This window comes from Pan troglodytes, chromosome 5 (genome assembly GCF_028858775.2).
Source record: "Pan troglodytes isolate AG18354 chromosome 5, NHGRI_mPanTro3-v2.0_pri, whole genome shotgun sequence".
In the NCBI taxonomy this organism is placed as follows: domain Eukaryota; kingdom Metazoa; phylum Chordata; class Mammalia; order Primates; family Hominidae; genus Pan; species Pan troglodytes.
The window spans coordinates 77660747-77684190 of NC_072403.2; the positions used below are offsets into that span (position 1 = coordinate 77660747).

The 23444-nt window shown below is 35.0% G+C and overlaps 1 protein-coding gene across 28 annotated transcripts in view; it reads right to left on the reverse strand.

Annotated features, from left to right (window-relative positions):
* LOC472247 (eyes shut homolog) overlaps positions 1 to 23444 on the reverse strand; it is a 559821-nt gene that overhangs the window by 456006 nt on the left and 80371 nt on the right. The window lies entirely within an intron of this gene.

Sequence of the window (23444 nt, forward strand, 5' to 3'; positions counted from 1 at the left end):
AAAGGATTCCCTATTTAATAAATGGTGCTGGGAAAACTGGCTGGCCATATGTAGAAAGCTGAAACTGGATCCCTTCCTTACACCTTATACAAAAATTAATTCAAGATGGATTAAAGACCTAAATGTTAGACCTAAAACCATAAAAACCCTAGAAGAAAACCTAGGCAATACCATTCAGGACATAGGCATGGGCAAGGACTTCATGTCTAAAACACCAAAAGCGATGGCAACAAAAGCCAAAATTGACAAATGGGATCGAATTAAACTAAACCTACGGAATGGGAGAAAATTTTTGCAAACTACTCATCTGACAAAGGGATAATATCCAGAATCTACAATGAACTGAAACAAATTTACAAGAAAAAAACAAACAACCCCATCAACAAGTGGGCAAAGGATATGAACAGACACTTCTCAAAAGAAGACATTTATGCAGCCAAAAGACACATGAAAAAATGCTCATCATCACTGGCCATCAGAGAAATGCAAATCAAAACCACAATGAGATACCATCTCACACCAGTTAGAATGGCGATCATTAAAAACTCAGGAAACAGCAGGTGCTGGAGAGGATGTGGAGAAATAGGAACACTTTTACACTGTTGGTGGGACTGTAAACTAGTTCAACCATTGTGGAAGTCAGTGTGGCGATTCCTCAGGGATCTAGAACTAGAAATACCATTTGACCCAGCCATCCCATTACTGGGTATATACCCAAAGGACTATAAATCTTGCGCTATAAAGACACATGTACATGTATGTTTATTGTGTCACTGTTCAAAATAGCAAAGACTTGGAACCAACCCAAACGTCCAACAATGATAGACTGGATTAAGAAAATGTGGTACATATTCACCATGGAATACTATGCAGCCATAAAAAAGGATGAATTCATGTCCCTTGTAGGGACATGGATGAAGCTGGAAACCATCATTCTCAGCAAACTAACGCAAGGACAAAAAAACAAACACCGCATGTTCTCACTCATAGGTGGGAATTGAACAATGAGAACACATGGACACAGGAAGGGGAACATCACACACTGGGGCCTGTTGTGGAGTGGGGGTAGGAGGGAGGGATAGCATTTGGAGATATACCTAATGTTAAATGACGATTTACTGGGTGCAGCACACCAACATGGCAAACGTATACATATGTAACTAACCTGCACGTTGTGCACATGTACCCTAAAACTTAAAGTATAATAAAAAAAATTATGTGTAAAAATTAAGATAAATTGAAAAGTAGAAAAAATTATCCTATAATTTTGAGTTGCTGTGATATATATGAATATAGATATGTTTAATAATAACATAAGTATTTTACTGCTTCATCCTGTTTTCAACTTTATATGATCTTCCTTTAGAAAATCTACTTTTTTATATATACTTTAAGTTCTGGGATACATGTGCAGAATGTGCAGATTTGTTACATAGGTATACATGTGCCATGGTGGTTTGCTGCACCCCTCAACCCAACATCGCCAGATATTGTGGGATCTGGCCAGCAGCCCTCAATGCAATGGGGATCTCTCTTTGTTCCCAGACGGATCGGCAGGTCGAGAAATAACAGACACACACAAGATAATGAAAGCTGGGTCCAGGGGGGTCACCGCATTCTGGTCCCGCAGTGCCAACAATGCACTGGATATACCAGCATTTATTACTAAGTTTAGTGAGGGCGGGGGTAGGTTAGTGAGGGATTTAGGGTCATTTCATTATGAGGTGAGATGGTCACATGGGGATGAAGTAATTCTTTAACATAACATCTGTATGCAGAAGTACAGTATACAGAGGTAAGAATTTACAATATAGTGTGTGCATCAGTAATTTCTAACAGAGCCTTAAAACAGAAACAGTCTTTCTATAACCTATGATTAGCAAGATATTAATCAGCAGTAACAGTTGCAGCAAAAGCTGGTTACAAACAATCCATAGAAGCAGGACGTGAAGCTAGACAACCAGTTAGACCAGAAATTCTCAGAAGGGAGTATGCCTTAACCCTAAACAGGCCTAGAAGACCCGTGCCAAGATGAGGGTGTTTATAGTCCTATCTTATCCATATGGACAGGTGCCCCTCATGCGTCCGTTTATAAACTCTCCACAAGGGTCGCATTCCATTCCCAGAGCTATGAACATCTGCTTTTCTGGGATAGGAATCTTGGTGATGTGAAACCTCCCTGACTGCACGTCCATTCATAGGCTCTCTGCAGGCGGAAGCACGTCACGCGCTGTTGGCTCATTCTGGCAGTCCAACCTGGCATTGTCTTAACACAATCCTGCATGCAATTTTGTATTTACAATAATCAGGAGCATTTCATCTTTTATTCCGTGGCAATAGTTTCACGGGGTCTGCCTACATCAACCCATCATCCACATTAGGTATTTCTCCTAATGCTATCCCTCCTCTAGCCCCCCACCCCACAACAGGCCCCCAAGTGTGTGAGGTTCCCCTCCCTGTGTCCATGTGTTCTCATTGTTCAGCTCTCACTTATGAGTGAGAACATGTGGTGTTCGGTTTTCTGTTCTTGTGTTAGTTTGCTGAGAATGATGCTTTCCAGCTTCAACCATGTCCCCACAAAGGACATGAACTCATCCTTTTTTATGGCTGCACAGTATTCCATGGTGTATATGTGCCACATTTTTTAAATCCAGTCTATCATTGATGGGCATTTGGGTTGGTTCCAAGTCTTTGCTATTGTGAATAGTGCTACAATAAACATACATGTGCATGTGTCTTTATAGTACAATGATTTATAATCCTTTGGGTATATCCTAGTAATGGGATCACTGGGTCAAATGGTACTTCTGGTTCTAGATCCTTGAGAAATCGCCATTCTGCCTTCCACAATGGTTGAACTAATTTACACTGCCGCCAACAGTGTAAAAGTGTTCCTATTTCTCCACATTCTCTCCAGCACCTATTGCTTCCTAACTTTTTAATGATCACCATTCTAACTGGTGTAAGATGGTACCTCATTGCGGTTTTGATTTGCCTTTAACTAATGACCAGTGATGATGAGCTTTTTTTCATACAATTGTTGGCCGCATAAATATCTTCTTTTGAGAAGTGTCTGTTCATATCCTTTGCCCACTTTTTGATAGGGTTGTTTATTTTTTTACTGTAAATTTGTTTAAGTCCTTTGTAGATTCTGGATATTAACCCTTTGTCAGATGGATAGATTGCAAAAATATTCTCCCATTCTGTAGGCTGCCTGTTCACTCTGATGATAGTTTCTTTTGTTGTGCAGAAAATCTTTAGTTTAATTTGATCCCATTTGTCAATTTTGGCTTTTGTTGCCATTGCTTTTAGTGTTTTAGTCATGAAGTCTTTGCCCATGCCTATGTCCTGAATGGTATTGCCTAGGTTTTCTTCTAGGGCTTTAGGGTTTTAGGTCTTACATTTAAGTTTTTAATCCATCTTGAGTTAATTTTTGTATAAAGTGTAAGGAAGGGGTCCAGTTTCAGCTTTCCACATATGGCTAGCCAATTTTCCCAACACCATTTATTAAATAGGGAATCCTTTTCCCATTTCTTGTTTTTGTCAGGTTTGCCTAAGATCAGATGGTTATAGATGTGTAGTGTTGTTTCTGAGGCCTCCGTTAAGTTCCATTGGTCTATATATCTGTTTTGGCACCAGTACAAGATACCTCACTTGTATGTTTATTGCAGCACTTCTCACAATAGGAGATATGAAATACACTTAAGAGTCCATCAATGGATTATTGGATAAAGAAAATTTGTACACATAAATACAGACCATGCAATACTACTCAGGAATAAAAAAGAATAAAATTATGTCTTTTAGGTGGAACTGGAGGCCATTATACCAAGTGACAAAGTCAGAGACAGAAAGTCAAATATTGCATATTTTCACTTGTAAGTAAGAACTAAATAATGTTAACAGTGAACATAGAGAGTGGAATAATAGGCATAGGAGACTTGGAAAGTGGGGAGGTGACGAATGAGAAATTACCAACGGGTACAAAGTACAGTATTTGGGTGATGTTTACACTGAAGGAGTGAACTTCACCACTATGCAATATAGCCATATAATAATACCACACTTGTGCTCCCTAAAACTATAAAAATAAAATTAAAAAGAAGCAGAATATGAAAAAATTGACATAATTCATAGAAAACACTAAATATTAATTTGAGGTACTTAGTTTATTAAAAGAAGATCTTTTCATACTTGTTTCCTGGTAATGAAAAAAGTGGATATACATTTTTCCTTGTGATATTATAATTGTAAAAGATGTCACTACAATGATAAATATAAATGGAAAGTATAATTTTCCAATTAATCATTTATAAGAATTGTTTTCCATAAGGAACTACAAAGGGACTAGAACATATAATTTTTTTGGTTCTAACACGACATGTAATATTTATAAACATGTAGAACTATCTAGTTCTGGAGAAAGAAAGTCATTCTTTAAAATATGTTTTCAAATTGCTACAATTTTTTAAAAAGGTGGAAAGACAATTTTCAATGCTTTGCATTATATTTTGTTTGAAAGATATACTCTAGGCTAATTTTCAACTCATAGAGAAGGTTTATATTTTACTTTTTAGAATTTTGGAAATAATAACTGCACCATTACATTGTAAGTTTTTGATCCCTTCTTTCATATGGTCTTGGCTCCTGAGATACCTAGATGCTCAGACATCTATTAAGCAAATAAATAAATAAATAAATAAATAAATAAATACCATACACTTCAAGGTGAGACAAAGCTTTGTAAAATGGTCTTCATAAGTAGCACTACGCAAGAAAATAATATAAGGCATTCTATCAAATTTCCCAATAATAACAAGAAGTCAAATAGATTTCATCGCTTCCTTCCTTTCTTCCTATTTTCCTTCCTTCTCTTTCTTTTCTTCTCTCTCCAGCCTTACTTCTGTTTTATTTTTTCCCTCTTTCCTCCCTTTTTCCTCTCTCTTTTCTCCCATTTTTCTCCTTATGTATTCTACAATGAATTTATGCTGCATAATTTTACAGTTCATATAGCTTGTAACTTTGTAAAAATGAAGAAAACATGTAGGAGAGCTCTGATAGAGACACAGCCCTCAAAAGCAAACAATCTTCTTTTTTCCTTTTTTTTTTTTTTTTTTTTTAAGTCTTGGGCCATAGTTACAACAAAACTGTACCAGTGGTGGTTTATAAAATGCAAGAGAAAGGAGGATGTTTGGCATTTTAGGGACACATTTGCTAGTACCATCCTGATTTTTAACATGAGGTTATAAAAAAAAACCTATTTTACAATAAAACCTGCAGAAGTCACTAGTCTGATATTTAATATTAGAGAAGTATTAAGATTTGGAAAATTATAGAATTTCAAGTATAAAGATAATGACAGAGAAAATTAGGAAAGGATAATAGGAGGAGTAAGAACTTGCTTTTATGCATCTGAGTTTAGAAAATCCATCTGAATTTTTTTAAAAAGACATGAAGTAAACGCAATGAGATATGGAAGATCCTGTGTGTCTTGTGAAATAATGGCTCATAAGACACTGAGGAAATGGTCAATAGACAAATCTAAGCACCCATCTCAGCTTGCACAGTACATTGCTGGTTTCTATGGGTTGTCCTAGACCTTTGTTTTCATTTTAATTGCGTTAGTGTTTACTACTTTTAAGAATGTCCTGATTTTGATGCTATAGTTACCTGATGAATACAGAACCCCCACAAGGAGGATGAAGAAAGTAGATAATATCTAAGATCAATAAAAAGACTGAAACTTTTGTTCTATAACTGAACATGATGGTTTAAAAATTATGTATAATAACAAAATTAGCCAGGCGTGGTGGCACATGCCTGTAATCCCAGCTACGCTACTCAGGAGGCTGAGGCAGGAGAATCACTTGAACCCGGGAGGCAGAGGTTGTGGTGAGCCAAGATTGTGCCATTGCACTCCAGCCTGGGCAACAAGAGCAAAACTCTATCTCAAAAAAAATAAAAAATAAAAAATATATATATGTATGTATAATAAAACATATGCACTCTGCGTAAACTAATATGTAAATATTTTTAAATTTAGTAACTTATGGAGTTTAATCATATTGCCATTTGATTCTTCATTTTTTTTTGTCTCGAAGTTGTGATGCAATTTAATATTTTTGGTGATTGTTAAAAGAAACTTCTTCAGGTATATTTTTAAAAAGACAAATATTTGCATTTAAACTAAATTACTCCTTCTTGATTATAATTTCTAAGCAGAGATCGCCCTTGTGTAATCAGTAGTATAGAAGAGGCTCAGGTAACTAAAACTATAAATATAGTTAACAGTGTGCTTTCTGGGGTCAGCCTGCCTGACTTGGAATCCCAGACCCAACACTGACTGGTTATTTCACCTTCTGCAAATTGATGCACTTGTGCAAAACGATGTTAACTAGCAACGAGGTAAACCATTGGCTTGTTGTGGATTTTAAAAAAAGAAAAAAAAAACTTTGTAAAACCCTTAGCCATTTATATTTGCCCATAGTTTGCTCTGCTATGTTAGATTGGGAAGACAAAGGAAAAATGTTCATTTTCTTCCTTCAAAGTGTTTAATAATCTCAAGAAAAGACAGTATTGCATGAGAAAAATTATTAATAAAATATAAAATCTGATATAATGACTAAGAGAGAAAATTCCTTAATCTCCCTGATAAAGTCATAAAAATTTTCAAAATGAAGGAGAATTTGAGGTGAGACCAGAAAGCTTAGGAAGAGTTGAAAGAGAGCAGAGACAATAATTTGTGAAAAATATAAATTTTACAAGAAAACTACATATCATTCAGTAATACTGAAATATAATATGCAAGGGCAAATTAGGTGTCCATGTACATAGAAATAAGTGTTCATTTAGTTTCTTAAATGATTAGGCACCATTGAGAAATTTTCAACAGCGAGTTATGTGTGTAATATTTTAAAAATATCAACCTCTGGGAAAAGTTAAATATAGATTGCAAAATTAGAAGAGTCATGGTATTTATCACCCTTGTTTGGCAAGATTATGACAAATAATATTACAGTAGGATTAATAATATTTCCTGAAACTCTCAGAAGGTATATGGCTAGTAAAGAGTAGAATTAAAACACAATTCTGTTATTAAACTGCAGGTGTTCTGAGAAATTCTACTGCATTTATTGAATTTTAATTTGATATATACCTCAGATCCAATGTAATCTTTTGATTTTTCTTCATATATCATGTGATAAAAGAGTTTTCAGTGGGAAAATAGGAGAATGGTAGAAGTCAGTGAAGGAAAAAGGTAGAGGAAGTTGGGTCACAGCCATATTAAGTTGATGCCTATTAAATATCAAGGAGTCAATCGTTTTTTTTTTTACTTTGCCTACCTTAGCAATGTTATTTCTATATGTAACTATTTCTACAATAACATTTTATAAATACATGCACATACAGGTAATATGGCTCTGTCAAAAAGTTGATTTTTTGTTGACTTTTATAGAAAACTATCTTTATAGTCAAATATGAAGCTATATAAACATAGTTATATAATTACAAGTAGCAATTTGGCTATTCTATATCCTGTGAATATTCAGACACATACAGAAACACACATGGTTCTGTATTTACAGTGTTAAGAAATGACAAGTTAACTGCAACTTGAGCATTTTACTCAAATTTGGTCTAAAATAATTATTCTAAAGCCATATGAAATCCCAGAATTCAGCTGGGATTAGAGGGAATGATCTAGCTTGTTTTGGCAGGAGAATATATAAAAGGTAATATAATAGGTCTCTTTCCTACTCAGCAATCCTATAAAACAAAACAAAAGTTCCTCTGCCTGCAGTAGTGTATACTGAGACGAAAGTTAAAGATTCTGTTGTATTCTTCAAAACGACTGATCTTGGTTCCTGAGCCAGTATGCCTGTTCTGATTAAACATTTTCTGGCAAATTCTCAGAGATATATTTTAAAATGTCATACTCCTGGTTAAAAAAATTCTATATTATTTATCTAAACATCTTTATTTACTTTACCATATTTGGTTAAAAATGCAAACTGATTCTAAAATACAATTTGTTGTTTTCAAATTATATTACCTAAATATGCTATAAGAATATTAGACAACTTTTGAAGTTAGTAACTTCGAGCTGATATTAATCATTTATTTTGAGAGTAAACTATTTTTACATTTATTCATTTTGTGTGGTTGTTCTTAACGGTAGTCTTGATTTTCTTAGTTGCTATCATTATTACAAACCTCTTTCTCTGTTTTTGATAAGCTAGATTATTAAATGAAGGAAAATTAATGGAAAATATAGGGGGAGCTAAGAATATGGAAACCTCTTCAAATTCTCAATTATATAACAATACATAAAAGTATCGTATAAATTATCTCACTGGTAAGGTAAGGCGGTACTTGAGTCTTGCACATCCTAAAAATGAAATGCTATTTTAATAATGATAAATAATTCAAAGATCACTTAAGCCATTGTAAATAAAATATTAAACTTTGAAATGTATTTTATGCACTGCTTAAATAAATTGACAAAAATATTTCTAAAGAAAATTAAAAAATCATCCAGAGTACTTAGAATGTAGAATTCTTAATCTATATTGTTTCTTCTGCTAAAGGTAACAGCTATCGAATAGCATATGTCTTCACTTTTAAAATACACCATATTGAATTCTGTAAGCATAGTCTGGTTTTTGTTAGGATACCAAAGGCATGAAAAGATTCGATAGTTAAAAAATTCAAACTGCAGCCAGATTACATATATTCTGAGGCATTTATATCTCACATATATGTTTTTGTGTGTTTGTGTGTGTGTGTATACATATACATATAATGATAATTCACTTTGGATAAAAAGGTATGTTTTGTTAAAATTATTATAATTAAGTCTAATAATTAAAATGATATAGATTAAAAAGTCAATTCTCAGTGTATATCATGATGAATAGCTACTTCATCGTGTATACTTTAGACATTTTAAAAGTATTCTTCACAAGCTAATGTGAAATTCATGTTAAGTGCATATTCACACCAAAGTCACTTTTACATTAAGTGTTTACTGCAGGCATGCTTTACAATGTCCACATGATCATCAAGGCTTGAGTGACCATTTGAGGTTTCATCTTGCATTCTATTTGTGCAGGTAGTCTTTCAGTAGATCTGACATTGATCATCTGTCAATTTGATTTTCTAATCTTATGAGACTCATTGTAAACAAAATAACTAAATGTTTGCAGGCCCACAGAGAAAACACAACAGCTCTGCATTTTATTTCTGACAGAAGCATTCTTTTCAATCAAGCTTAAAAATAGAAGAAAATAACAGTATTTTTTCACTTTATGAATTCTTACCAAACGATTGGGTCCGAGGCATTTAGAATTTAAAAACAACTAATCTAAATATAGAAAGAGCCTGGCTTGTGAAGTTATAAAATTAGACGATGGAACCAATAACAAGCATATGTTAATGAAGACATGAAATCATCACGGCATTACATCTATCTTAGTCACAGCCTGTCAGTATGCCCATTGCCTAATAAATTGTATCCCTAGTCACAGTTTATAAGACACAAGAAGACATTTTCAGAACCTACAAATGAAGCCAATATGTGACATTTCAAAACTGCTGTACTACCACAATTAGTGGAAAATATACAAAGTAACAAATACGACATTTATTTCACAAAGAGTGGCTTAAAGACTTGCCTAGCTCATCAGCTTCCTATGAAACATTGTCAGGTAATATTTATGTGTGTCAGGGTGGGAGGGAGATGGATATGGTTTAGGTCAGACGCTGGGGGAAGGAATGTATTATTTCAAATACGGTATCTGGGAAATACTTATTTGTCTGACAAAGGTGCATCATTATACATAAAGAATAGTTGCCTTCCCAAGCACTGACACAAATAAATATTTATCTTCCATACATAGATGACTTGCATTAAAATTTGTAAATTTTTTATTGCTTAATTGAGAAGCATAATCTCTGAATATTAATAGACAGCATGGAGAGTTAATGAAGTTTTTGTCATAATGCAGTACATTTCTCCAACATTCTCTAATAAAAGTATTTGTAGCTAACTGAAAATACTGGTGGGTCCTATATAATTAATGCATCGATTAAATATGAACTACAGATTATATCAACAATATAAGACTTTTTCTTGAATTATAAATCAAAAAGAGATAAGAGCTGATGAAAACTATCCACATTTACTTTTAGGATGCTAAAAAAATGAAGAATGCATCTAGAAATTGTATTCTATGTAACTCAGATGGATTCTATCTAACTCAGATGTTATATCACATCTTCCTCTGAGTGTTCTCCCACAGCTGTGGTGTGCACTACTGTTTTTTGTGAATTTCAAGGCACCTTCTGGTTTCTATTACATGAATTGCTAAAACATTTACCATGCTGCAGGTGTCTATACATGTTATCCTTTGACTTCCTCATATACCTTTCCTTACTAAAATTCTACAACTTTGCATCAGCACAGTGTTTGCTAGTTAATTCTTGAAGTTTTTTCTAAAATTCTCCACAGAAACCATTAAACATGGATTGTTTCACCATAAGAAAAACTAAAGAATCAGTCTTCCTGATATTATTCAAAACAGATTACTTTTTCCTACAATTACTTTTCTAAACTGATACAACATAATGTGTATTTCTTCAAACTAGTCAATAAGTAGAACAAAATCACCAGAGTTTTCACATTTGATTCAGCACGAGCTTTATTTGCTATTCATGAATTGGATTTACTTCCTATATAAATATTTCTCCCAATTTTTCTTACCATTTGGTCAATGTTAACAATGGCACTTGATTCTTGCCAAGTGAAAATAATTTTAATTTATTATCTTCTACTTGCATACGTATTCGTTTTAGATCACGTCTATATTTCTGTTTTATTATTTTTACTATGGCTAGATATGATATTTTGGATGCTTATTTATGCTTATAATGAAGTTGAAGTTTCACATAATTTTATTCCTCTTTACAAGTATTTTTATCAAAATTATGAAACCCTATTGTACATATAATTGAAAATTGAAACTAATTATGAATTTCCCTTAATAAATATTGTCAAATTTCGCTCAATATTATGGTTCATACTGGGCAACGGTAATTACAAAACAAAAAAAAAGAACGATGCAGACCTTGCTTTGAACAAGTTCACAATGTGGTAGGGAAACAAATAAGCCAACAGATGTAAGTAGCAGTCATGTACCAAATTTTACAGAAAAAGTCTGACATGAACATGTATAGTAGCTGCAAAATAACCTGGTGTGTGTGATCTATTCATCCTAAGGCAAGGAGATTTTTAACTGATGGGGTACTCATCAGCAAACAGTCGAGAGAGAAGACATGAACATTCTTCTGTAAAATGACAGAAAGCCCAAGTGCTGGAATGACTGGACAAAGGAGGTGAATGGTGAAATATGGAAAGGGACAGTCCTAATCAAAGTCTTATTAATGAAGGCCATGAACCAACCAAGCTGAGTTTGGATTATTCCCTTAAAACTATATTAAAACATCACAAGGATTTATGAAAGGGAGTTAAATAATCACATTCTCACTTTTGGAGAGATCATAGCTGCTCACAAGACTGGACCCTGGGAGACCAATTAGGAAACCATGGCAATAATCCAAGTGAGAGACAATCAGAACTTAAACTAAGACTGTGACAGTGACATGGAAAAAAGAGGGAAGCATTTTAATGATAGATATTAGGAAACAGAGTCTGCAAGAGCTTTTGGCAATTGGGAAACAGAAAAGCCCAAGAATCAAGTAGGCTACACCAGAAATATCCAAAGGCCAAATGGGGATACTGTGGCTACATATATGTTAAATATTCTATGTTACACTTTAATTATTTTAACTTTTAAAACTTTTAATTTGTATGGTAGTATTGATCTAAATGTGTTTCTTTATCCTACTTCTTTAATATTTTAAATTAAACCTCTGGTGTGTAATATTGAGCTATAATATTTACTATATTCATCAAGCCTCAGGCATACTTTTTTACATTTGCCGTGTCAGAAATTGGAACACACCTTATATTTCTTCTTACTGTTAACATATTACCATCAACACAAAGCCCATTTCATGTTTGGGTTTTCCCTTATTTCTTAATCCCCATCCCATCTGCTTCCTTTCATAGGAAACCATTTGTAATGTGTTTGCCGTATGTTCTTCAGCATAGATATAGTCTTGTAAAATATAGTGTGGGTTTTGTGTATTTTCAGTTCCATTAAGGGTTTTGTAAATCCCATCTCTGTCCTACTTTACTCATCCAGCCTTGTTTGGGGACCAATCTATGTCACATATCTGGTTTATTGTTTCATATTGCTATACAGCATCTCATAGTGTGATTTACTGTATTTTATTAATCCATTCTTCTGGAGATGGATACACAGGTTGCTTTCAACTCCCTAATGCCATATACACCATCCTTGTATAGATCTTTGCAATAATTTATCAGGAGTATATATCCAGGAGAGGAATCCTTGCCTGTACTTTTTAAATATATTTCTTCCTCAAAGAGTATTGGAAAATTTATTGGACTATGAATATAAAAATATTTAAAATTATTCTCCCATTATTGAATAAATGGGATTGTGGCAACAGGCTACCTATGTGCATAAAATAACACGAATGTCTATTTTACTCCTTATGCCAAAATAAATCACAGATGGATAAGTATTCAAACACTAAGAAGAAATGAAGTCATATTAATACTGGGAGAAAGAACATGGGAAAATTGAAAATAAATCTGTCCATTTTTCTAGGTTCCCTATTATCATCCTCCTTCACACTTGCTCATCTCTCTGCAGTCAAGTCTCCTCACACAACTGCCAGATGATTATTTTAAAACGACTGACCAATAATACTCTTGCACTGTTATAAAAATCTCAGTTTAAACATTAACTTGCACTGCAATGCTTCCTGACTACCCAGTCTAAAATACCCTCCCAGGCAATGTCTTCTCACCCTATTTGAATTATCTGGATAGCTTTTATTATTTATTATTTTCTTCCTTATTTATTTCTTGATTTTTTTTCTCACACCTCTCCAGAAATAAAAGCTTAACAAAATTCACAATCTTTGTTGTCTAATTTGTCACTGTTTTCTCAGGACCTAGAATGTGCAGGGAATATTAACCGTGCATTTGTTGCATAAATAAATAAATGGGCATATACATATATAGAGAGAGATAGAGAGAGTTTTTTGGAACAGGAAGCTTTGTAATATCACAGTTTAGAAATATTTCATAAGGTATTGAGTTGCATTCTTTTAATACTTGAACATATTTCTCTGACTTCAGTGCAAACCTACAAAGGTAGTATCGGACATTTAACCATCAAGCTGAAGCCAACCTTATATTTAACGAGCTAATATCAACATGTTGTGCCCTATGGGGTAATGACTGACATGTGCTTAACAAGTCGTCACCGCCACAGGGTAGGGAGATGATTAGGATCAGTTTTCTGCCCTACCATATCCTCAGTGGCTCTCAGTTATTTCTTCCGTGTTTTGGAGAGAATATTTCTCTACTTTGTTTCTTTGACTATTTTCTTTCAAAAATAAAAGAATCTTTTTTTCTCATTACATTTTATTTGTAATTGCTGAAGCTACTTAATTTTACATTAATTTTCAATGTTTCAAAATAAGTTGTAGTTTATGAACAACAAAAAAGCTCATTAAGCTTAATGACAGTATTTACACTAATTTGATGATTGGCTTACCTATTTTCTGTAATAACCAAGAAAACAGATTAGCTTATAAAGCATATAAGGTGGCCAGGTGCGGTGGCTCAGGCCTTGTAATTCCAGCACTTTGGGGGACCCAGGCGAGTAAATTACTTGAGGTCAGGATTTTGAGACCAGCCTAGCCAACATGGTGAAAGCTTGTCTCTACTGAAAATACAAAAATTAGCCAAGCGTGGTAGCACTTGCCTGTATTCCCAACTAATTGGGATGCTGAGGCAGGAGAATCGCTTGAGCCTGGGAGGTGGTGGTTGCAGTGAGAAGAGACAGCACCACGGCATTCCTGCCTGGGTGACAGAGTGAGACTCCACGTCAAAAAATAAATAAATAATAAAATAAAATATATAAGGCAGTGTATAAATACATAGATACATATGTGTGTGGGGGGGTGTTTGTGTGTGCCTGTGTGTGCGTGTGTGCATAATGATGATTAATTTTATGTGTCAACTTGGCTAGGCCATGGTGCCATAGTATCCACTTTTTGGTCAAACATCAGTTTAGATGTTGCTATGAAGGTAATTTTTTAGATGTTATTAACATTTAAATCAGGAGACTTAGAGTAAAGAAAAGTGCCTTCCACAATGTGAGTGAGCTTCATCCAATAACTTTAAGGCTTTTAGAGAAAAGACTGAGGTCCTCTAAAAAGAAAAGCATTCAGCCTCTAAACTGCCTTCCAATTAGAGCTGCAGCATTAAACCTTCCCTAGATCTTCAGCAGCTGGCCATGCAAATATCAGACATGCCAACCTGCACAATCCCATGAACCAGTTCCTTAAAGTGCCTCTCTGTCTCTGTTTCTCCTCTCTCTCTCTCTCTCTCTATATATATATATATACTGTTACTCTCTCTATATATATGTATTGCTACTCTGGAGAATTCTGACTAATGCATGCACATATACAGGCAAGATAGATACATAAACCATAAACAGATACACAGAAAGATACATGGATAGATATATAATAAGAAAATATGTGAGCAATAATTCTTTTTTTATAAATTTAACTATGTTAGTTGCTAATTTCCAGACTTATATCCTAAAATGTAAATAATACATTGAATAAACCACTTTAATGGTTGCATATTAACTTATAAAATAGATTTTATGCTAGTATTACATTTTTATTGAGAATATATTCCTATCAAAAATTTGAATGAGCAAAGTGCATTGGTTCCATGTGTATTTATTTTCTACATATAAAATTGAATTTATATTTATATTTTAAAATATTAAAATTATCTATTATCTATATTTACATTGAAGTTACAACTCTATGAATGATAAATTAATACTTTGGAAGTAACAAAAGAAAGCTCCTAGAAGAAATCTGATATTTTGAACTAACAATGTGAGAAATTCACATTATCTCAATTAAAGTATTTTATTGATATTTGGGACATCTAATGACCTTCTCTCCAAGACCTTGAGGACAGAAAAATGAATTGTTTCTGAAAATTAACTGTAAATTCATTATGTAATGGATTGGCATGGTGCTACAAAGTCACTTCAAAGATGCTGTCCAAGACTGTCAGATCTGGCTGTAATCTGTTAAACACAGTATTAACATGTCTGGAGAACGACTGAGCGAATTGAAAGTGGGGGTCCCTGAGAAGGAAGGTGAAAAGAAGAGCCATGGAAGCAATATTAGGCAGAGTCTTCAAGCAGATTCTAAGGAGGAGTAAACGCTGATATAAAAAACTCCATTGGAACAAGCCCAGTATTAAATATGCCACCACTGTGCATGTGGATGCTTTGAACTTTCTTTGTGTGATAAAGCATGCAAATCACATAACTCATAATCCTTAATATGTATTGAGTTCTCAGCTCACAAATACAGTGCATAGCACATTACATAAAATAGTTTATGTAAGCTTCAACTCAACTAGATGAGATGTGTACTATTGTCTCCATTTCATAAAAATTATCTCCATTTTATGAAAATTCATTTGCTAAAAATTGCAAAGTTAATGAGTGACAGACTAATAGTCTTAAACCAGTGTGTCTGATTTCAGAGCCCATGCTCGATTACTCTGCTAAGCTAATATTTTCCAGATTCAGATTCTAAATTCAACAAGTTCAGTTACAATTATAATTCAGGTTTACATTTACTTGTTCAAAGAAAGAATGTGTGCTTGATGGAGAGTATACCTCTTCAGACTTTGATGTGGTTCTATTTCTTGTCACAAAATAATAGACTGTTATACATTTATAACTTAATATTCGGTTATATTTGATTTCTCAGTAGCTTTCCCAGATAGATAAAACATAATAACTCAAGAATAGACACCTTCTATTCATCAGAAATTTTAGTTAGCACCATGAATTTAGTAAATACTATTTTGATCATTAGAAAATGCACTTGGTGAAAATAAGCATAACACTGAAAGTAAAATGCACCAAACCTTACACAGCAGTGATGCACTCACTCTCTGAGTTCTCTTGGGGCAAAACCCAGAATATGACCTGAGGCACATTTTCTAATCTTTGTTTCTTCCAGTTCATTCAAAGTTGAAAATTGTTTTCATCTTTATTCAGCATTATTTTCCAGGGTTATCTTCTGAAGTGTTAGTTTTATTATATTTAAAAATAGAATTTCCTCTGGGAACACATGGTTTTCTTAAAATGGTTATTTTTTTCACTTTTTTATTTCAATGATAGAGAAGTGTAATCGGCATTTATTTATATCAGTTGGGCTAGCAAAAACTTGTATGATTAGACCACCTTCTCCAGTGTTATATGGGCACCATAAAAGTTACTATGAGCCTCTGCAAGCATACATGATTTTCATTAAGATTATTAAGTGGTTAGCTCCTGACAATTTAGGGCACTCATGGGGAGCAATTAACTCTTTGGCTACTGCCATTTAGGGCAGGAGCTTGGCCAGAGTCAAAGAATCTGGGCTACATAAGAGGAAAATTTATTCATGGAACAGCTAAGCATAGCTTAACGTACTCAGGGCTTGTTGGCCACTCTTCCCCAGAAATGTTTTATTTCTTTTGGTCCTTTCCTCTTTTTTCTTTTCCCTAAGTTTTTTGTTATTGTTTTAAGGATGCTACAGAAGGGGAAAGTGGAACCAAGTAAGTCAATACAGTTTTGTTTTGGTTTTTAACGCATTAACTCAATATTTGTTGAATGCCTCCAAATCAAGGCTTGGTATTAGGTTTTAGTAATTCAATGGAAAAAGGGGCATTGTGCTTATTGCCTATGCTCACAAGTTATTCTCTAGTTGGTTAAAATGCAGAAAATTATACAAATTTTGTCTGTCATTTATTTATGGCAACTGCAAACATGGAAGTTTCTTCATGGTTTGGGATTTGAGTTCTTGAATATTGAGTATAGTCAGGATTAAATCAATATCAATGCCCTTTTCCTTTCTAAATAGTAAAATGTTGCAAACACTTTTGTTTAAAAGGGCCATTTTTAGGCCAATTAAAACTGTTAAGTTAATAAATGAGAATTATTTTTTAAAAATCTGAATTATTAACAATTGCAATTTTTGTTGATAATAAAAACACACTTTATCCACTAGTAATATTGTATTTCCTTAATCCTGCTACTAATATAAACTGAATCATTATTACCTAAATATTAAGTTTTAAATAAAAACTTGTTAGAATTGATAATATAAATATAGTATGAAAATTAACTGCAAAGTAATATATATCAAAATTAATGGCAAAATAATATATATCAATATGTTGCATGCTTCAATATTCATTTCATATGTATTTTATGAAATCACATTTAATAATTTTAGGCAGAATGATTGATAGACATATACTCATATGATATAGATGATATGAGTATATATATGAGCATATACACACATGAGTATACATATCAATAGTTTCTAATATTATGCAATTAACTTTGAAAATAACATTAACCTTTAAGGTAAGCAATGGTCCCTTATTTTAATATTGTATACTAAGTAATTACAAATAGTTCAACATACCTGATTTCTGAAATATTTAAATAATAAAGATTTTTAAGCTCATTAAAATCATAAGAATTAAACAGAACTAATAAATCTTATTGAACCATAAATCTCCTAAATAATAAGACTGGTAGTGTATTAATAAGGTAAGAGTGTTGGACCTGTGAAACACCTTTACGTTTTCTTTTTGAAAATAAATAATCACAATACAGCTGTTAAAAAATCATCATACCTGATGAGTTGTAAGAAAACTTAAATAAACAACCACATACAAAGGAAACACTATCCTCACAGTGCCATTGAAGAGGAAAAAAATGTTGATCGTTAACATGAGAATAAACATCACCTCCAACAAAACTAGTATGAGTATCTCTAGATTTATGGCCAAAATCTTTTCTAAACAAACTGAAAAATCATACAATTTCATTTGCAATTGACATTTCATGGCCCTATGTATATGCTAGCAGACAATGGGGGAAAACCTCAAAAATCGAAAGCAATCATAAGTACTTCATGACTAAATAAAGATTCTCTAGCAATCCCCCAAATCCTGTATCTCAAAGGAGGTGAAAATTATATTATTTGTATATCCAAGGAATATAAAGCACATGTTGTTTTTGATTCAAACAGAATGAATATCCTTAAGCAAATGACAGAAAAAATTTAGTGAAAATGTTTTATATATAATAAGTAAAAATAACTGGTTAAAGAAATGCTTATGATTATAATTAGAGATCTTTGTAGTTGTGTTCAGCTAGGCAGTGTTTTTATCTAGTAACAGAAAAATAATTTCTAGGTGGAATCAAGTATAACTTACCCCAACCATTAGCCAAGGAGGCTTGCAACCCTAGGAGGCTTCTGATTACCGTTAATGTCTGGACATGCCTAGCGTGTATCACTTTGTTTCTTAGAAGCCTAATCCAATAAAGCTTCTTTTATATGTGGCTTCTGAAACATAGCACTAAAAGCCTTAACCTTTTGCAGTACAAAGGTAAAGTCATTAAAGCCATGTGCAGGCTGACATAAGGCCTGGCCTTTATTTAGCTAATCTGGAGATGAATATAGCAAATCACCATCTGGAGCTTTGTGTAAATCCATAAGCAAAATACTTCTCTATAATTTAATTATTCCTTATTTTATTTGTAACTCACCATTTTCATTGCTAACTTCGTATGTCTCAGTCTGAATGCTTTCTTGTGTTTTTAGAGATTATTACAATTTTTTTTTTGTTTTTTAAAAAACTCATATACAGACAGTGGGAGAAAGAAAAAAGCTTTCTGTTGCTAGGGAAACCTGATGCTGAAGGTTTAGTAACAACCTCAGATGGTGTTGTACAGCAAAGGCTGTCAGCATAAGAGAACAGAAAGGGGGCCTGCTGATGCGAAGAACGATTTTAGTATGTTACTTATTGATTCTATGATGATCTTTATAAAAGAAGTAATACAGAATCTATCTTTTTCTAAAGAAGAATTATGGGACTATAATAAAGAAAGCCTTAAGAAATTTCTACCATTGAAAGGTAGAATAAATGAAATCTCACCTCTATCTGTGAGATTATAGAAAGAACAGTTACTGAGTGCATTAGAATTTTGTCAAATTAAGATTCTATTAGTATATCCTGAACCCACAGTCCCAGTTGGACACTGGCTTTAATACTATTGTTATATTTTCAAATTACATAAATCATTTGTATTACACTTGATCCTGCAGTAAGTGTGTGAAACATATATTTAATCACTCTCCTAATGAAAGAAAAGTAATATCTTAAAATATTAAAATCACACTGTAGAAAAAAATTTCTATTTGTAGCAATAAATAAAATTATACATGTGTATATGTTTTAATATGATTTATTCTTTATATAATTTATATAATATTTACACATTTTTCATGAATCAATATGCTACTAACATTTTCTTATCTAAAGGGAAGAACTTTTATATGTTGAGTCATGGAAATGAGTTATTCATGATTATACACTGTGGCCTCCCAAGACAATTTACGGTGAACATAACATAGTATCATGATGCACATATCCATTTATATCTGGAAAACAGTTCATCTACTATATCTTGCTTCTTGTAAGACTTAGAAGTTTCCTCCCTTTCTCCCTCTCTTCCTTTCTCTCCCTTCTTTATCTTTCTCCTTCTGTTACTTTCTCTTCCTTCTTCCTTCCTTTCTTCACTTTTCTTTCTCCTGCATCTCCCCCTATTATTTCTTTCATCCTTTCTTATATCTTTCCCCTACCTTCCCCCTCCCTTCCTCCTCCTCCTTCCCTTCCCTTCCCCCTCCCTGTGTCCCTTCTCTTCCCCTCCCCTTCCCTTCCCTCCCCTTTCCCCTCCTCCTCCTCTCCCCTCCCCCCTCCTCTCCTTGCCCTCTGCTCCCCCTTCTCCACTCCCCCCATTCCCTTCCCTTCCCTCTTTGCTCCCTCTCCCCCTTCCCTTCCTCCTCCTTTTCCCCATTCCCTTCCCTTCCCTCTCTGCTCCCCTCCCCCTTCCCTTCCCCCTCCTCTCACCCATTTCCTTCCCTTCCCCCTCAGCTCCCCTCTCCCCTTCCCCCTCTGCTCCCCTCTCCCCTTCCCCCTCCCCTCTTGCCTTCCAGTTCGCCTCCTCCTTTCCCTTCCCCCTCCCCTCCCCACTCCCTTCCCTTGCACCTCCCCTCCCCTTTCTTTTCCCTTCCCTTCCCCCTGCCACTAACCCTCCAACCCTTCCCTTCCCCTCCTCTCCGCTTCCCTCCTCCTCCCCTCCCCTTTCCTCCTCCCTCCCCTCCACTCCTCTCCACTCCCCTCCCCCTTCCATCCCCCTTCCCTTACATCTCTCCTCCTCCCTTCCATCACCCTCCAGTCCCCTCTCCCATTCCCCTCCCCCTCCCCTCCCTCTCCCTTCCACCCCTCCCCTTCTGTCCTCTCCCTCCCTGTCCTCTCCCCCCCTCCCTTTCTCATCCCTTTAATTCTCGCTTTCTTTTTCTTTCTTTTTTTTTTTTGAAGCCAAATCTCACTCTGTCATCCAGGCTGGAGTGCAATGGCACGATCTTAGCTCACTGCAACCTTTGCCTTCCGGGTTCAAGTGATTTTCCTGCCTCAGCACCCCCAGTAGCTGGGATTATAGGCACCCCCTCCACCATGCCCAGCCAATTTTTGTATTTTTAGTAGAGATGAGTTTTCGTCATGTTGGCCAGACTGGTCTCAAACTCCTGCCCTCAAGTCATCCACCTACCTTGGCTTCCCAAAGTGCTAGGATTACAGGTGTGAGCCACCGCACCTGGCCCCTTTCCTTCTTACTTTCAAGTGACATTTGATAGAAGAACAAAAAGAAACAAAGACAGAAATTTAACTATGCAGACATCGGTGGAAGAGATATTTAGGTAGAGAAAACACTGATTAAAAATATCCTAAAGCAGGCCAGAGATGACTGGAGTAGAAACTATAATTGGGAGCATGACAGGACAAGAGGCTAAAGCGGTAAAGGATAAATCAGAATGTGAATGTCTCCCTATTGGCCATTTTATGGACTTTGGCTTTTACTTTAAATCTCATAGAAAGTTCATGGAGGTTTTGAGAAGAGAAAATACATGACTTGACTAACAATTAAAGGATTAATTTTGCGGTGACTAGAGTGAGAGGTTGGTGGAAATGGGAAGATGCTAAACCAGATTAGAGGCTATTATATTCATTCAGACACAGGCTAGCAGTGGCTTGGATCAAGTTGGCAGTAATGAAGGTAATGTTGGATTCTGGTTATAGTTTTGAACAGAATTTAGAGAAGAGATGATGAATTTGTTGTGAGGTATGAAAGAAATATATCCCAAATCTGTAAAAATTTAAATTTAAGACCTCAAACTGTAAGAATCTTAGAAAATAATCTAGGGAACACCATTCTGGACATTATCCTTGGGAAAGAATTTATGACTAGGACCTCAAAAGCAATTGCAATAAAACCAAAAATTCACAAGTGGGACCTAATTAAACTAAAGAGGTTCTACATAGCAAAAGAAACTATCATCATGGTAAACAAATACCCTACAGAATGGGAGAAAATATTTGCAAGAAAAAAAAAACACAACAAAAAAGACATAAACAGACACTTCTCAAAAGAAGACATCCCAGTGGCCAAGGAACATGAAAAAATGCTCAACATCAGAGAAAAACTGATCATCAGAGAAATGCACATCAAAACCATGCAGTATCCTCACATACCAGTAAGAATGGCTATTATTAAAAAGTAAAAAAAAAAAACAGATGTTGGTGAGGCTGCTGAGAAAGAAAGAATGCTTACACACTCCTGGTGGGAATGTAAATTAGTTCAGCCACTGTGGAAAGCAGTGTGGAGATTTCTCAAAGAACTGAGAACTACCATTTGAACCAGCAATCCCATTACTGTGTATATATCCCAAAGCACATAAATTGTTTCACTAAAAAGACACAAGCACTTACATGTTCATTTCAGCACTATTCACAATAGCAAAGATATAAACTCAACATAGGCGCCCATCAATGGTGGACTGGATAAACAAAACGTAGTAGTTATTCAACATGGAATACTATGAATCTATAAAAAAAGAAGAAAATCATGTCCTTTGCAGTAGGATAGATGCATCTGGAGGACATTATCCTAAGTGAATTAACGAGAAACAGAAAACCAAATTCTTCATGTTCTCATTTATTAGTGGGAGCTCAACATTGGGCACTCATGGACATAAAGATGGCAACAACAGACGCTGGACACTACTAGAGGAGGAAGGAAGAGAGAGAGAGAGAGGCAAGAGTTGAAAGACTGTTGAATTCTTTTAGTGCCGGGGTGATGGGATCATTCTTACACCCAACCTCAGCTTCACACAATGTGCCCAGGTAACAAGCCTGCACATGTGCTCCCAAATCTAAAATAAAAGTTGAAAAAAAAGAAAGATATCACAAATTTAACCACTGCGCATTATTTTCACTGCTGTCACTCTGGCTGAAACCATCACCATTTATCCCAAGAGTTAATGCAAACGTCCTTTAATAGATCTTTTTGTTTCCACTCTTGCCCACCTCCCTCTTCCCATGTTTATATTTGGGAGAATAGCCACAGTGATCCTTTTAGAAATTAAGATATATAGTGGCAAATATTTAACCAAATTTTGTATTTTTTTTTTTTTTTTTCTTTTGAGACGGAGTCTCGCTCTGTCGCCCAGGCTGGAGTGCAGTGGCGCGATCTCGGCTCACTGCAAGCTCCGCCTCCCGGGTTCACGCCATTCTCCTGCCTCAGCCTCCCGAGTAGCTGGGACTACAGGCGCCCGCTACCACGCCCGGCTAATTTTTTGTATTTTTAGTAGAGACGGGGTTTCACCGTGTTAGCCAGGATGGTCTCGATCTCCTGACCTCGTGATCCGCCCGCCTCGGCCTCCCAAAGTGCTGGGATTACAGGCGTGAGCCACCGCGCCCGGCCTGTATTATTTTTTATTTCACTTAGAATAACAGACCAGAGTGGTTACAAGGACCTGAAAGGCCTTTCAGGATCTGTCCTTCTGTTACCTCTTTGATTTTCTTTATTGATTACCCTGTTCCAAACACATTAGTTTTCATGCTTTTTCTCAGAGATAGCAAGGAGGTTAGCGCTTTAGCTTCTTTTCTTAGTGTTCCCCTTCTTAGAACACTCTTCTCTCAGCTATCTTGACTCAGGTAAACTGTCTCACCTTCAAGTGTATGAGTGCCCTTACCTTCCAGAATATACCTACCTTAACCTTTCCACTTAATATTACAACTTACTATTCTCATTCCAATCTGCTCCACC